At 49.0% G+C, this 14,242-nt stretch overlaps 1 long non-coding RNA gene across 1 annotated transcript in view; it reads right to left on the reverse strand.

Moving 5' to 3' along the window:
• Positions 1 to 785: 785 nt before the first annotated feature.
• The window catches only part of LOC112546175 (uncharacterized), a 50,336-nt gene continuing 36,879 nt past the window's right edge, over positions 786 to 14,242 (reverse strand). Inside the window, exons 7-9 of the long non-coding RNA XR_003089811.3 lie at positions 6,037 to 6,233; positions 3,320 to 3,439; positions 786 to 2,504 (exon numbers count right to left, since the gene is read on the reverse strand). This is a non-coding gene — a long non-coding RNA (uncharacterized LOC112546175). The remainder of the gene's footprint in view (positions 2,505 to 3,319; positions 3,440 to 6,036; positions 6,234 to 14,242) is intronic.

A 14,242-nucleotide genomic window follows, 5' to 3' on the forward strand; every position in this document is an offset into this window, starting at 1 on the left:
GAGCGGCACAGGGGTCTCACTCCACAGGAGAACCAAGCCCCTCTTGTCTGGCCTGCTGGAGATTCCCAACACGGCGTGAACCCTCACTTCGTGCAGTGGTTTGCACGCTGGAGTGACCTGTTCATCCCGAGCAAGAGAAACGTGTCCCGCAATGGCGGCTATTTCAGGTCATTGAAAGTGTTGCCTCAAAGGCCGAGAGAGCATAAATCAGTGGTGGGGAACCCATCCGGGTTCTTGGTGTGACGTTTTGTTTACCATTGTCCAGGCCTGAGGTTGCCCGATTCTGCTGGGCTTTGCCCACATAGGATTTTTTCCTACTGGTATTACTCAAGTAACACGCCCACAAAGCAAGGGCACACAAAGGGTACGTCTAGACTACGTGGCTCCGTCGACGGAGCCATGTAAATTAGGTTTGTAGACATAGGGAAATGAAGCGGCGATTTAAATAATGAAAATTACTGCCATGCTGCGCCGATCAGCTGTTTGTTGGCTCAGCGCGGGAGTCTGGATGTTCTGCGGTCAACATCAAAAGCCTTTGTTGACCGCCCTGGTAAACCACATCCCACAAGGCATAACGGGGCGGTCGACAAAGGCTTTTGATGTTGACCGCGGAGCGTCCAGACTCCCGCGCTGTGCCGACAAACAGCTGATCGGCGCAGCGTGGCAGCCATTTTCGTTATTTAAATCGCCGCTTCATTTCCCTATGTCTACAAACCTAATCTACACGGCTCCGTTGACGAGCCAGGTAGTCTAGACGTACCCAAAGTGAGCGGTGTGCTGACTGCACATCTCACAGACTGTCAGAGCCGTGTGCTCCTTCTGCAGCCAGTCACAGGGCTGTTGCGGTTCCATCACCCACCCGCACATTCTAGGGATGCACACGCAGGGAGCAAAACTGCCCCACTCTGGGAGACTGTCTCAGTTACGACAATCTTGCGGCCTATTGAGATGAAGGAGGCCACTCATGTGGCCCACTCACTGGCCTAGCTAGCCCATCGCTGGCATAAATTGCTCAGCAGCAGCCCAAAAGGAATCTAAACCTGCTAGAGATGCACTTAAGGAAGAATAGCTCCAGAGCTCTATCCAGGTCCTTTGTGACTGGTGAGGCCCACGGATGATTAAAACCCCATGGATATGTTTCTCTCCACGCCCCACCCAATGAAAGGACAGACTTCGCCCCATGAAGGGACCACAGGGCAGCTCTTTTTAAAAAAACAACAACCTCCCTTTGTGCAGTAGCTAGAAATACTTGCAATTTCACGCCTGTAATTATGCGCTGGAGCAGCTGGTATTTAAAGCAGCTGTCACACAGGCACACGTCCGAGGTCAGAATTACCCCCACTGCACCCACAATGATTTTCCAGCTGCAAAAGTTTAGTCCCCACACGTGAGCCTTGGCTGAGGTCCAATTCAAAATCAGGCCTCTCTTACTGCACGCTTCTGCCGGCAGCCTTTTTAATAAGACGCAAAAAGCAATAAATTAAAAAATGACGAATGACTACTTCCTCATATCTAGGAGGGGTGCCCTCTGTAGCCCTTTCCAGTTTTGTTTTTTCTGGGCCACCAGGACAACGCGTAGAGTTTCTGTCTCAGGTTCTCACCAATCCACTATTTCAGGCTCTTGGTGTATCTACGTACTAGCAAAACTTTATATAAGTTGATTCCCACACTCCCAAGTAGTGAATCATTAAAGGAACAAAGAAAGGTGCCTCCTTGTAAGCATCGCTGCCACCAGCACTATGAACATACGCCCTGCTGCCTGCTTAACTCTTTATCAAAGCAAATACGCGCCAGTCAGCTCTGGAATTGCCTTAACCTTCAGATGGCAAGAGGAAATACATTCCTGTATCTCCAAATGTCAATACCAGAGTGAAAAAAGTCCTGTGTTGTTCTGGTCTCACTGTGTCTTGGTGCTCCAAAGTGTTGCACCATCAGCTTCCACTAAGGGTACGTCTACACAGCAGGGCTTAACTTGAAATAAGCGACGCAACTTGAGCTACGCTACTCGCGTCACTTATTTCAAAAGTGAGAGCGTAGACACAGCACTTATTTCGAAATAGAGTCCTCATCCTCCGACTTCCCTTACTCCTCGTGCAATGAGGGTTCCAGGAGTCGGCATGAGCAGTCCTCCAGCTCGACACTATTTCAGCATTCTGTCGAAATAACGGCTTGTGCGTAGACGCGGACTCAGTTAGTTCAGAATAACGTTGCTGTGTAGATGGACGCTAAATGTGGGAAGAGTCTAAGGAAGGGCGACATCTCACCGGCGTGCTTTGCACATTGCAAGATTAAGCCCCTGCAGAGCCGTTCGTGCTGGGCAAGGAAGCTATTCGCTCGGTGTCTTCCCGAGGAAAGGTTCTCCAGCACAAATGGAAATGGGGGTAGGGTCGTCACCTGTGTGGCTCCATGGGGCACAGAACACAGGTCGGGCTGGTTTCTGTGTGACATGCGCAAATAGGAATGCCACCGCTCCATGAAACAAGATCAGCTCCATGGCTTAGCACCTAAAAGAGAGAGAAAAAAAAAAGCGGCAGCCATGCCAAAGGATTACCACATCCCGGTCGCATTTCAAAATATGTCAGCAGCAAGAGGCACGTGCTTGTGGCTGACTGCTCCTGCTCATGCCTCCAGCCTGAGGAGTCTTCTGGCTCATCGGTCGGTTTCAGGGGGCCGTGGACAACTCAAGTGGGAGGTGAGGTAGGAGTTGATGAGTTACTAGCAGGGGAACCGATAGGCAATAGCCACACCGGGCCCCAGGGCAAGGTGGGCGGGGTCGGCTCCATGCTCCCGGAAGGGGCGGGGCCTCAGATGGAAGGGGCAGGGCCAGACCCCAGAGCCTTCAGCACTGCCTGGAGCACAGTGTGCGCACACACACCCAGACGGAGCCTTTAGAGCTGTCCGGAGCAGCTCAAGGCAGGGATGGCAGTTGCGAGCCCCGGAGGCTTCATTACCACCAGCTGCCCCTCTGCCCCCCCAGTCCTGAACGAGGGAATTTTCTGGACCAAGGAAGTTCCCCTGCCACTGGCCTCCTAGCCTGCCCCTACACAGTGGGCTGTGTTGTCCCAGTCACCTGCCTCCAAGGCCCAAACTGCTGGGCTGCTGGCCCCTGGCCCCAGCTGAACTGTCTGCCACGTTGTCTCAGGCTCCAGCACCAGCCGTGGCCTCTCTGTCGTAGGCTGCCACAGGCTGCCATGGGCTCCAGCTCTGTCCCCACTGCTGCAGGCTGCTGCAGGCCCGATCCCACTGCTGGGGGCTACCGTGGGGTCCAGCCCCAGGGAATGGCCTAGATCATATGGATTTAAAGAACATGCTGCTTTACCTTTGTCACAAGACTGTAAAAGAAGACAGAGTGGACCTCGCCAGGGAGAACAAGGTGGGCCTGGTGAACTGCCCGGTGGCATCTATTTTCAGCCAGCTGGATGTCACGCTAGGAGACTGCCTGGCAAGCCAAAGCAACAACGGTTACCCTTATACCTTTAGCTACACGACTTTTGCTGGCCTGTTTTACAAGGACACTGCTGGACGGCTTGAAAAACCGGAGCAGGAATCTGGGGGTTTATGCGGCGGGTGAAGCTGACAGCCCGGAGCACGACAGAGCTGTTCACCTACCCCGCGACCTGTTTCTTTCAAGAAAAACTTTTGTGGAAGGGGCTGGGTTTGAAAATTAAACTGACGTGCAGCAAAGGCGCCTTCGACGTAATGGGCGAGGCGGAGGAGGGATCTCATTTGCATATTTTCTGCCGATATGTTTTTGCGCTGGGGTTTTTGCGCAGAAACAAGCAGTGGGGACATTTTCTTTTTGCGCAAAAAGCCCTTTTTCCGCAAGATCGGTAAACCTCCTTTTTGGGGGCACAAGGAGCTCACGGAAAAAGGGGGTTTTGCACAAAAAGAAAACGCTGGCACATGGATTCCACTACTTAAGTGCCTGGATCCTGGAGAATATGTATGTGTAAGGTGAGGTGGTGATCTTGGGGGGAATAGGGAGTCACTGGCAGAGTGTAGTGTGGGAAGCAGGAGGTATGTGGGGGAGGGAGTGAGGTGAGAAGAGAGGGTGGGGAAATTGAGAAGCACAAGGCTGCGGAGGCCAGAGAAAGAGGTGACTTTCTCCAGGTCCAGGGCAGTAGCTGTTGAGGAGAGACAACCTTCTTCTTCTTCCTCCAGCTTCTTCCCAGTCCCAGACCCCTACTGATATTAAAATATGGGTCGTATGCTTTTATTCCCACAACACCAGAAGTTAATGATTAAGGGTTGTTTTCATAGAGAGCTTTAATCCAAAGTGCTTTACAGTAGTTAGTTAACAGTACAAACAACATCCAGAAAGATCATTGAATGGTCTGCTGAGACCCTCAGCAATTTTCAAGTGGTCCATGAGAAAAAAAAGTTTTCAAGCCATGGTTTTAGACCAGCCTCCTCCGCCTGCCCTGTTCAGTTCTCAACAAGTTTTGCTGCTATTTGGGAGGAGTGGTGTGAGGGTTTTTCAAAAATCAAAAAGGGGGGCGTAATGCCAAAGGGGGGAACCACTGTTTTAGATGGTCACGCCGTCATTGAGGGCCCCCCCGCCTTTTAGTTTAGCTTGCATTTTGCCCATGGCTGTGTCATTTGTCATTGGGGAAAAGCACAGAGCCATGTGACAAGGACAACTTTTGGGTTTCTTTGTTGCAAGACGCAGCTCAAGGCCGACTGTCTGAAAAGACGTGGTTATGTAGTGAGGACAGAAACAGGCAGGGAGTGTGCAGAGTTTGGTAAACCAAGCCTCATCTTCTCATGCCTAGTGATGCTCCTTTAGGGAGGAAGACTAACACTTGTGTTACAAATCTAACCTTAGTGAGGAAATCCATTATTATGACGTCACTAGCCTGCACCCTTTTATAAACAAAACCAACGAACACCCTATCAGCCATCCTGATAGAGTGCCTGACAAATTTAGACCATCACAAATTATTTTGGAATTGTGTAAGGTAAAGTGTACTTCCCACAAGGCCTCATTATCCTGTTGTTAGCTGTCAGAGTGGGTGGCAAATTTATGCTCCCACTGTGCTGAACCTGTGTGGAAACCGAGCAGCAGGAGAGGTGTGCCCATACTGAGGAGAAGCGGGCCATCTTGGGGCCTTGACGCACGGTGGAATTGAACACAACCACAACAAAGGGGTATGCGGTGCCTAAAATCTCTGAACTCTCAGAAGAAACATCTGAACCTCTTTTAAGAGGCCATAAAATGACGCCTCCTCCACAAGAGGCTTCAGAAACAAGAGGCTGGCGAACAGATTAAGAAAAACAAAATCAGTTACCAATGAGGTAACTTTTTGTGCGGCTCTCATGGTCAATATAACCCTGTACGCCAGCATCTCCCGGATTGGCCACAACTCTGTCAGGATCTTGACCGATTTGCTCTGCCTTTACCACGGTCATCCCTTGCGCTACATGTTCTTGAGCTCTTGAAGGAACTGGGCTTGTTTAGTTTGAAAAGGCGAAGACTGAGAGGGGACATGATAGCGGTTTTCAGGTATCTAAAAGGGTGTCACAGTGAGGGGGGGGCGGGGAAATTGTTCTCCTTTGCCTCTGATGATAGGACAAGAAGCAATGGGCTTAAACTGCAGCAAGGAAGGTTTAGGTTGGACATTAGGAAAAACTTCCTAACTGTCAGAGTGGTTAAGCACTGCAATAAATTGCTTAGTGGGTTGTGGAATCTCCATCACTGGAGATATTTAAGAGCAGATTAGACAGACACCGGTCAGGGATGATCTAGATGGTGCTTGGTCCTGCCGTGAGGGCAGGGGACTGGACTTGATGATCTCTCAAGGTCCCTTCCAGTTCTAGTGTTCTATGAGTCTATGATTAAGCACAGGCATTGCAGTGCGTAATAGTGTTTAATCAGCTGTCCAAGCTCAGTAAGCACATGTGCTGGAGCTCGCGGTTTATATCCCACGATGTCCACGTCATTCAGTTATGGTGCAGTTGGGCTAGTGCGTCCATGCCACAACCCTCACAACATTTGAAAAGAAAGTGAATAAGGGCAGCATAAGCAGTCATACGTACCACAGGCCCCCTGCCTTTCTTACGCACGTGACACGCGACTGGCTCAGTCAGTTCCAGGCCAAGCCTCCTCTTAAACTTCTCACCGACATCCTCCTCCGCATCTCTTCAATCATTTGTAGTGGCACTGAGGAGAAAAAAGGCAGGCCCAGTTCATCTTCACTGTCTGATGCAACGCCGACCAGGGTCTCCACGTTGACCTGCATAGAGATGGAAGACAAGAGGCTCATCGGTCTTCCTCACAAACAGTTGGGTTTTGGGGTTGCGTTCCAGTGTATCCATCAACGGCTGAGCCAAAGGGCTCTCCTTGGCCGCTCCCTCCTCCTCAGAGCTGTTGCTGAGGTAGCCCTTTTTCCGAGGATGCTTCAAAGCCCATGGGGCTAAAAGAAGCTCTGAAGTTCTCAAGAAAGTGGTGAGGGAATCCAAGTTTCCTCTCAGAGTTTCCATGATTTCCAAAATAGGTGTTCTTGGAATGAGATTGCCTCTTCTGCATGGTGTTGGGACTTCTGGGGGAGCTGCTGCACTCTGATTAGTAGACAATAGTAGGGGAAACTCTTAGAGGGGTCATATGACCCTCTTCTGGCTGCGTCTCCCCATCCCAGAACCTGCCCTGATTGGTCAATTCCACTCTTGGGGTGGTTATGTGGGGGAGGGAGATAAATTGATCCTGATTGGTAGAGGGTGGTGGAAGAAGTTCTTCAAGGGGCCACACAACCCACTGCCAGATGGTTTGCCCTACCCCAAAACTCCCCCGATTGGTCAGATCTGCTCTTGAGGAAATCTTTTGCAGCCAGAACTCATCCTGATGGGTAAAAGATGGTGGGAGGAGCTCTTAGAGGGGTCACCTGACCCATTTCCGGTCCAGTCATGCCGCTGCATAAACCCCCTGATTGGTCAAATCTGTTCTAGGGCAATCCTACAGGGAGTGAAACACGTCTTGACTGGTCACATGATGCCCTTTACTTCCAAGATGTGTCCATCTTGACCCAGAAGTAATACCCCTAGGAGGTGGATCTTTAAGTGACAGGTGGGAAGGGGCTTGAAGGTCATGGGGTGGGATCGAAGTTTGATTGATGGTAGGGCCCGTATACTACTGTCAGCAGCATCTAAATGTTGGAATTGGGTACCCAAGTAGCTTTGTGGCTCTGGCGCCAAGTGATCAGGTGCTTTTGAAATGGTGACCATTTAGATTTGTCTTTGGAGAACTAGGCCTTCGAAACAGCCTTTTGGAGGTTTTATGCAGGTGCCATTGTGCTGAAATCATAGAAGCAAGGCCATGATGAAACGTGTTTGTCTTTCCCCGGCATAAAAATCAGGCCAGTGGGCTAATCAATCCTTAGCAATGAAAGTGGCTTGTTTGTTTACTAGGGGAGGTTGGGAATCATGTAAGAACTTGTGAGTCTATTCAGCTGATAGATCTACACAGTGTCTGAGACACTGTGTGGCAATCAAATCACTGAATCATTAATTGTGTCTGGCTAATTACATACAGCCCTGGCATTTGGCTCCGCTTTGCAACCAGATCAGGCAGCTGCCTGGGACATGCAAATACCAGGGACAGGAAACTATTTGGTAGTTGTTTATCGCGTGTGTGGCTGCAATCTGTGGGGGGCAGAGATAGGCCAGTTTGCCTAGGGCAGCGAGGAGGCCGGGAGTGACTGGTGAAAATGTTTCTTTCCCTGTCACCGGATATTTGCTTTGTGAGTGCTGTCCCATGCGGTGTTTGCTCTGGGTGAAGATGGGGAGGGCACAGATCTGCCTTTATTGCTCCAGAAACGGTTACAGCAGAGGCTGTACGGGTCTGATTATTATGCAATACTGTGCACAGAGAAAGGCATTTCAATCGCATGCTGAAAGCGAGATGCCTCCAGTATCGTTTGTCTTTGAACAATGGTGACGCGTTCTTTTATTGTTCTTCAGTATACTGCCCAGCTGAGAGAGATCCCTCACACATAGTGCAGCATACAGGAATAAAGTAGGGTCCTCCTACATAATCCGTGTGCCCACCTATGGTACTGCCTCTGTTCTGTGTTTTAGAAGAAACCGGTTAGAGCCACATTCTCTGTGGAGCGATGTGTGTTTGTGGATAGTTACTAAACATGGTTATTTGGAACCAACACTGCATGTCTGGGCTTTGTCGTGGAGAGCCCCAAAAGACACTTCACACGTTGCTTAAACACTGCCCAGGCTGGTGAAGAAACCTCACACAACTTTAACCACTTAGGCCCAACAAGGAAAACAATAGAACACCACTGGTCATCCCCTACAGCAGTGTTTCTTAAACTTTTAAAGACTGAGGAACACCAAGCAATGTTTTTTTTTTTATGGGGAACACTAAGGATTTTTTTGTTGAGCAAAAAAAAATAATAAAGGTTTACCCCTTTAAGGGTGGCCATTCCCCCGGGAAAAGTTGTTGACCAAAAAACCCAAAAAAACAAACAAACAAAAATTCTGTTCTCTCCATGGCACACCTCCGATTGCCTCACGGCACATCAGCGTACCGCAGAACACACTTTAAGAAACGCTGCCCTACAGCCCCCAACTTACACCCCTCCATCGCATCATAAATGATCTGTTACCTGTCCTAGAAAATGACTCCTCGCTCTCACAGGCCTTGGGGGATAGGTCAGTCCTCGCCTACAGACAGCCCCCTAACCTGAAACTAATTCTGTCCAGCAACACCTCCATCATACTCTCCTAGGAACCCACCTCTGCAATCAACTCCGGTGCCAGCGCTGTCCACACATCTACACAAGTGACATCACAGGGCCTAAGCACATCATCTACCACATCAGGGGCTCATACAACTGCACGTCCACCAATGTGATCTATGCCATCAAGTGCCCGCACTGCCCCTCTGCCATGTACATTGGCAAAAGTGGCCAGTCTCTGTGACAAAGGATTAATGGACACAAATCAGACATCAGAAATGGTAACTGGAATGGTAACATTCCAGTTGGGGAACATTTTTAACTTGCCAGGCACTCACTAGTGGATCTAAAAGTGATTATACTCTTACAAAGCAATTTCAAAAAACAACTGGAGAGAGAAGCTGCAGAACTTGGTTTCATTGACAAGTGTGACACCTGTAATCAAGGTTTGAACAAAGATCTAACATGGGTGGGCCGCTACGTTCCACGCCCTAATGACATCAAAAGCGAAGCACCAGGTACTTACAGCCTACTCTATTAGCACGGACACTCTAACTGACAAGATTGTTTTCATTTGTCTCCCCTTCTCTTTCCCTCCCCATCTTGTCTCTTTCTCGGCTATTTATTTGTCCCTGGGACTCCTTGCTCCATTCATCTGAAGAAGTGGGCTGTGCCCATGAAAGCACATGATAGCATCTACCTGTTTTGTTAATCTCTAAGGCAATGGGGTCCCCAACCTTTTGGGGCTGCTGGGCACCCGGGGGCGGGGCCACGCACATGCCCAGGGTGTGGCCACCCATATGCCGCGTGCCCAGTGCCGGTGCAACCCATGCACCGCACTCCCAGGGCCGGTGCCCTTCCTGTGCCCCTCGCTCAGGGGTGGGGCTGCCCATACGTCACGCTCCCAGGGCCAGAACAGCCCATGCTCTGCATGCCCAGGAGCCGGCTCTGCATGCCTGTGGCCGGCGCTGCTCCTGTGCTGCGTGACCAGGGGCAGGGATGCCCATACGTTGCATACCCAGGGGCCGGCACCGCTCACATGCCATGCACCGGGGGCAGGGCCAGCCCCAATCACTCGGCGGGCGCACAGAAATGTCCCAGCGGGCACCATGGTGTCCACGGGCACCGCATTGGGGACCACTGTGCTAAGGTGCTGCAGAACTTTTTGTTGTTTTTTTAAGTTCTAACAACTTATGTGAGTGAACCCCTCTCCAGCGTGGCTGATGACTCAATAAGTGCATGCAGAAGGGAGAGAGAATGTGAGAAGCTGCTGTCCACTCATTGTTCTTTGGTTGCTTTCAATAAGCCAGGTGTGAAATTCCAGGGGGCGGATGGGTGAAACCAGGAGCAGAACTGTGAAGCTAGGAAGACAGATCTTCAGCTAGTTTAAATGTAACTCACACTGAGTGGCAATGTCTTTTAGGAATACAGGAGAAGTCCGTTTCCATGGGCTAGCTGGGCAGTGTACAACCAGATTCTGAGTGATCCCGTGTGCCCAAGGAACTCAGCAATGAACTAGTCAGTGAATCTATAAATCTCGTGTCTACTATTGTTCCCTATCTCCTGAACCGCTGTCTTCAGATGGAAAGCTTCTCAGAGCCAGGGATGCCTTTAAAGAGTTTGAAAATGCCCAGCACATAGTGGGTGCTACCACAAATAAAGAATATTAGCACCAATAATAATGTCTTCCACACCCTTCTACTGGATGGAATTAGAACTCTTATCCATGTGTCATGTCCCCTATACTACTTACAGGCATGGTGGGATTTCCCAGTGCTCAGGTTACAGAGGTTTGTCCTTATAGGCCAGGGCACCACTGACCATTTCCATAAAGTGTTCTCTGCCTGTGGTCCACAGTCTATAGCCAGCAATGAAGTCCCCAAGAGATCCATATTTGTTAGAGGAAACAGAATTTGGGGTAAGTCTCTAGCATCAGGGGAAGAAAAGGGTAGAAAGTCGGTCCTGAAGCAAATCTAAGTGACGTCCAGGAGAAGCCCAGCATCAGATGGGATGGGATATGGGGCAACGGGGTTTTATTTGTTTTTTTGTAAAGAGGTGAAGCTGCTCTGGGCATGGCTTACATAAATGTTAGAATTGTCAATGACAGAAGGGGGCCTAGCATGCGCCTAGGATGGGCTTCTGGGAATGAACATGTAAAATCAAAATGAATAAGTGTGCAATTGATGTCTTCATGTGAGGCTAAATTCTGCCTCTGGGTGTGCACACAGCGCTCCTACAGATGTGGTGGATACGAATCCTTGCTTGAGATATAAAAATACCGACATGCCCAGGAAGATATCCTGCATGCACGGCTCTCTCCTTGGACCTCACCCACCCACGCACACCCCAAAACCAACTGCCTGTTCCTATAAACAGCCGCACAGCTGGGAAGCCTGTAGGACAAAGCGCAGCTATGGCAGAGCCCTGGTGGCTTGATCAATTTAGCATTTACACCGCAAAACACAGGCCTATAAACCCCTCTGATTCAATAACGAAGACAGGGATTGTCAAAAGCCTTCCCCCATTCCAAGGCCATGGGAGTTTTACCATTGCTTTCACAGACACGGCGGTAAGCTGGGGCTAAGCACATTAGCATTTCCTGCCTGCTAAGTCATCCTTATTTTTCTGCACAGGAACTTGCTGCAAGACATCAGTCACTTCCCGCCAAGTGTGAACGTGCTGCTTACACCCTGCAGATGGCAATGGAGTGTAGCTCAACCAGTGATACGAGTACCCTTACGGGTACTTGAGAGAAGTCTGGGGGTATGTCCCCACAACTAAAATTTGGAGAAAACTGAATTTTTTTTTAAATTTTACAGCACGTTATTATTTTTGTACTTTTTACACCCCAACATTTTATCACCTGCCCGGCTACAATTAAGTTGTTTAAATACAAGTGTTGCAATGGTAGAAAAAAATAGTGGTTATACTAGCAGGGATGTTGCAGTGCATCATGGGGGATGAATACCCAAGCAGACATCCTGGCCCACAGAGGAGAATGGGAGCAGAAGTGAGCTACATCCCCATGAAGCATGGATGGACACGGACTAGTGCTGCATCAATCCAGTGTTTTGATTCAAGTCAACCTGAAACCACTTCTCCATTTTGGCAAAATTAAAAGTTTCCTTGTACCCCCGACACCCCTCTACCTTATTTCTGTTATGCCAATGGTGCTAGTTACTGCATATTGGTATAAAGTACAATCCACATACTATATAAAGCAGTGTTTCTTAAACTGTGTTCCGTGGCACACTGGTGTGCCACAGAACAGTTGGAGGTATGTCGTGGAGAACAACAGGATTCAAAATGGCCACCTTTAAAGGGGCAAACAACTTTTTTTTTTTTTTTGCTCAATAACTTCCCTCCAGCCCTTTTTTTTCTCAATAACTTTCCCCCTGTCCCTTTATCTCTCCTCCCCCCCCCCCCCCCACACACACACACAAACACACAAATTTTCTTTTTTTCAACAAAAAATCCTTTGTGTTCCTCATAAAAAAAATATATTGTTTGGTGTGCCTCAGTCTTAAAAAGTTTAAGATACACTGGTATAAAGTAACCATGCACACATCCAGGGCTCCTCCTCCAAGTGAGATAAAGCTAGATGCACCTTGAAAGAATAGCCCAGGTAAATGCTCATGGCCCACAGTGAGCAAAAGCCTGGTACCCCAAGACCCAGGCTTCCAAATAGGTGAAATTTGGACATTTTGGGGCACCTATGAAAAATGCCAGGGAATGGGGAATACTCTGAGCATAAGCCACAAGTCAGTCAGTCCGTTAAAACCCCCCACCCAAGACAGGAAATGCAGGGTTGGCTCCAGTATGTTGATTTACCTGAAACTTTATCATGTGCCTCCATAACACAGTCTCAGCAGAATAAACTAAATATTGCACAAGCGACTGTGGGCATGTTGTGTAGCTGCACTGCCCGCCTGCTTGTGTGATGCCTGCCCTCCGCCCCCAAGGGGAGTGCTCGCGAGTGCTGGTGTCTGTCTGAATCTGAAACTGATCTGCAATGGCACCCAGCAGGATCGAGTGGGCATGAGGGTGGGGGTTGCATGCGCACATGAGCGCTCCCTACAGCCCACTCCTCCACAATACCAGCTCGGTCCAGGTGTCTTGCCTAAGGAAGTGGGTTTGATGGATGCCTGCGCTCGGAGCAGGTTCTGCTGAGACCTATAATGGTTTGATTAGTACCATGCCAGCCTGCATGAAACGTGCGAGCCTGCTTGCACCAGGGCTGACCAGAGGGAAACTGCAGCCCAGGACTGTCCCAACAGGAGCTCCAAATATCTTGCGCTCATGTCTCCTATGTAAAGCTGGAGTAGCTCGGCTGAAGTGAATAGAGCTGGCTGTGATTATTTAACTATCCCCATCCGGCCCCTACTTCCTTTAATCTGGCTCTACTGAAATATTTCAAGCACGCGGGGATCTGATGACTGCTACATTATGCAGGTGTGGCCTCCAATCTGCTTAAATATGCTGCCAGAGCTGTTCTGTGGACTCTAAGCAAGGACATGCAGCGGGAGATGGGGGTTGCCGCTCAGTGTGATTGGCACAGGAAAGAACAGAACTGGGGCTCTCTCATTGCAGAAGGTGCATGTTTCATTCTAACCGAGATCCTCCTATGCACTTGCGTGTATATCGATTAATGGTGTCAAAGCACAAATCGGGCCAGTCGATATTATTTATTATTCTCATTACGGTTGTGACGAGGGGCCCCAGTTAGGATTGGCGCCCTGTTGTATCAGGTAGCTTGCACTGCATATAGGGCTTCTGATTTTCAGTGTTCACGGAGAAAACATCCCACCCAAAACACTATTGGTGTCTATCTGATTAAAGACTGGAGAGCCACAAGAAGTGGTTACTTATATCAAGGGCTTGTCTCCATGGTGCAGTAATATGGGCAGGAGGCGTGGGGGAGTGATTTCTAACGCGTATTAATGTATTGTGAGTTATTTTCTCCCTGTGGGTGTGCACTAAAGTGTCCCTAGTGGGGTTTAACATAGAAGCAGTTAAAACACACTAGGGATCATTACAAAGAGATTACTCATTACGGCATATGCTACTGTAATGAGTAATGTAAATAATGGACATGAACACCCGCTCAGTGTGCAGCGGCAGTCAAAAAAGCAAACAGAACATTGGGAATCATTAAGGAAGGGATAGATAAGAAGACAGAAAATAGCAGGTTGCTTCTCTATAAATCCATTGTAACCCCCACAATTTGAGTACTGTTTGCAGATGTGGTTGGCTTACCTCAAAAAGATCTATTGGAATTGGCAAAGGTTCCGAAAAAGGCAATAAAAATTATTCGGACATGGGACAGCTGCCATATGAGGAGAGACTGAGATTTTTTAGCCTGGAAAAGAGGGGGGATATGCTAGAGGTCTATACAATCATGACTGGTGTGGAGAAAAAAAAATAAGGACGTATTATGTACTCCTTCTTTCAGTCTAAGAATCTCCACCTGCGTAGTGAGATAAGAGAGAGAGGAAAAATAAACCTGTCCAGAGCTCATAGGTTTGGGATCAGTTTGGTATTTTTAGTTTTTGTTTTTT

This window comes from Pelodiscus sinensis, chromosome 4, assembly GCF_052426305.1.
Source record: "Pelodiscus sinensis isolate ZL-2025 chromosome 4, ASM5242630v1, whole genome shotgun sequence".
Lineage (NCBI taxonomy): Eukaryota > Metazoa > Chordata > Testudines > Trionychidae > Pelodiscus > Pelodiscus sinensis.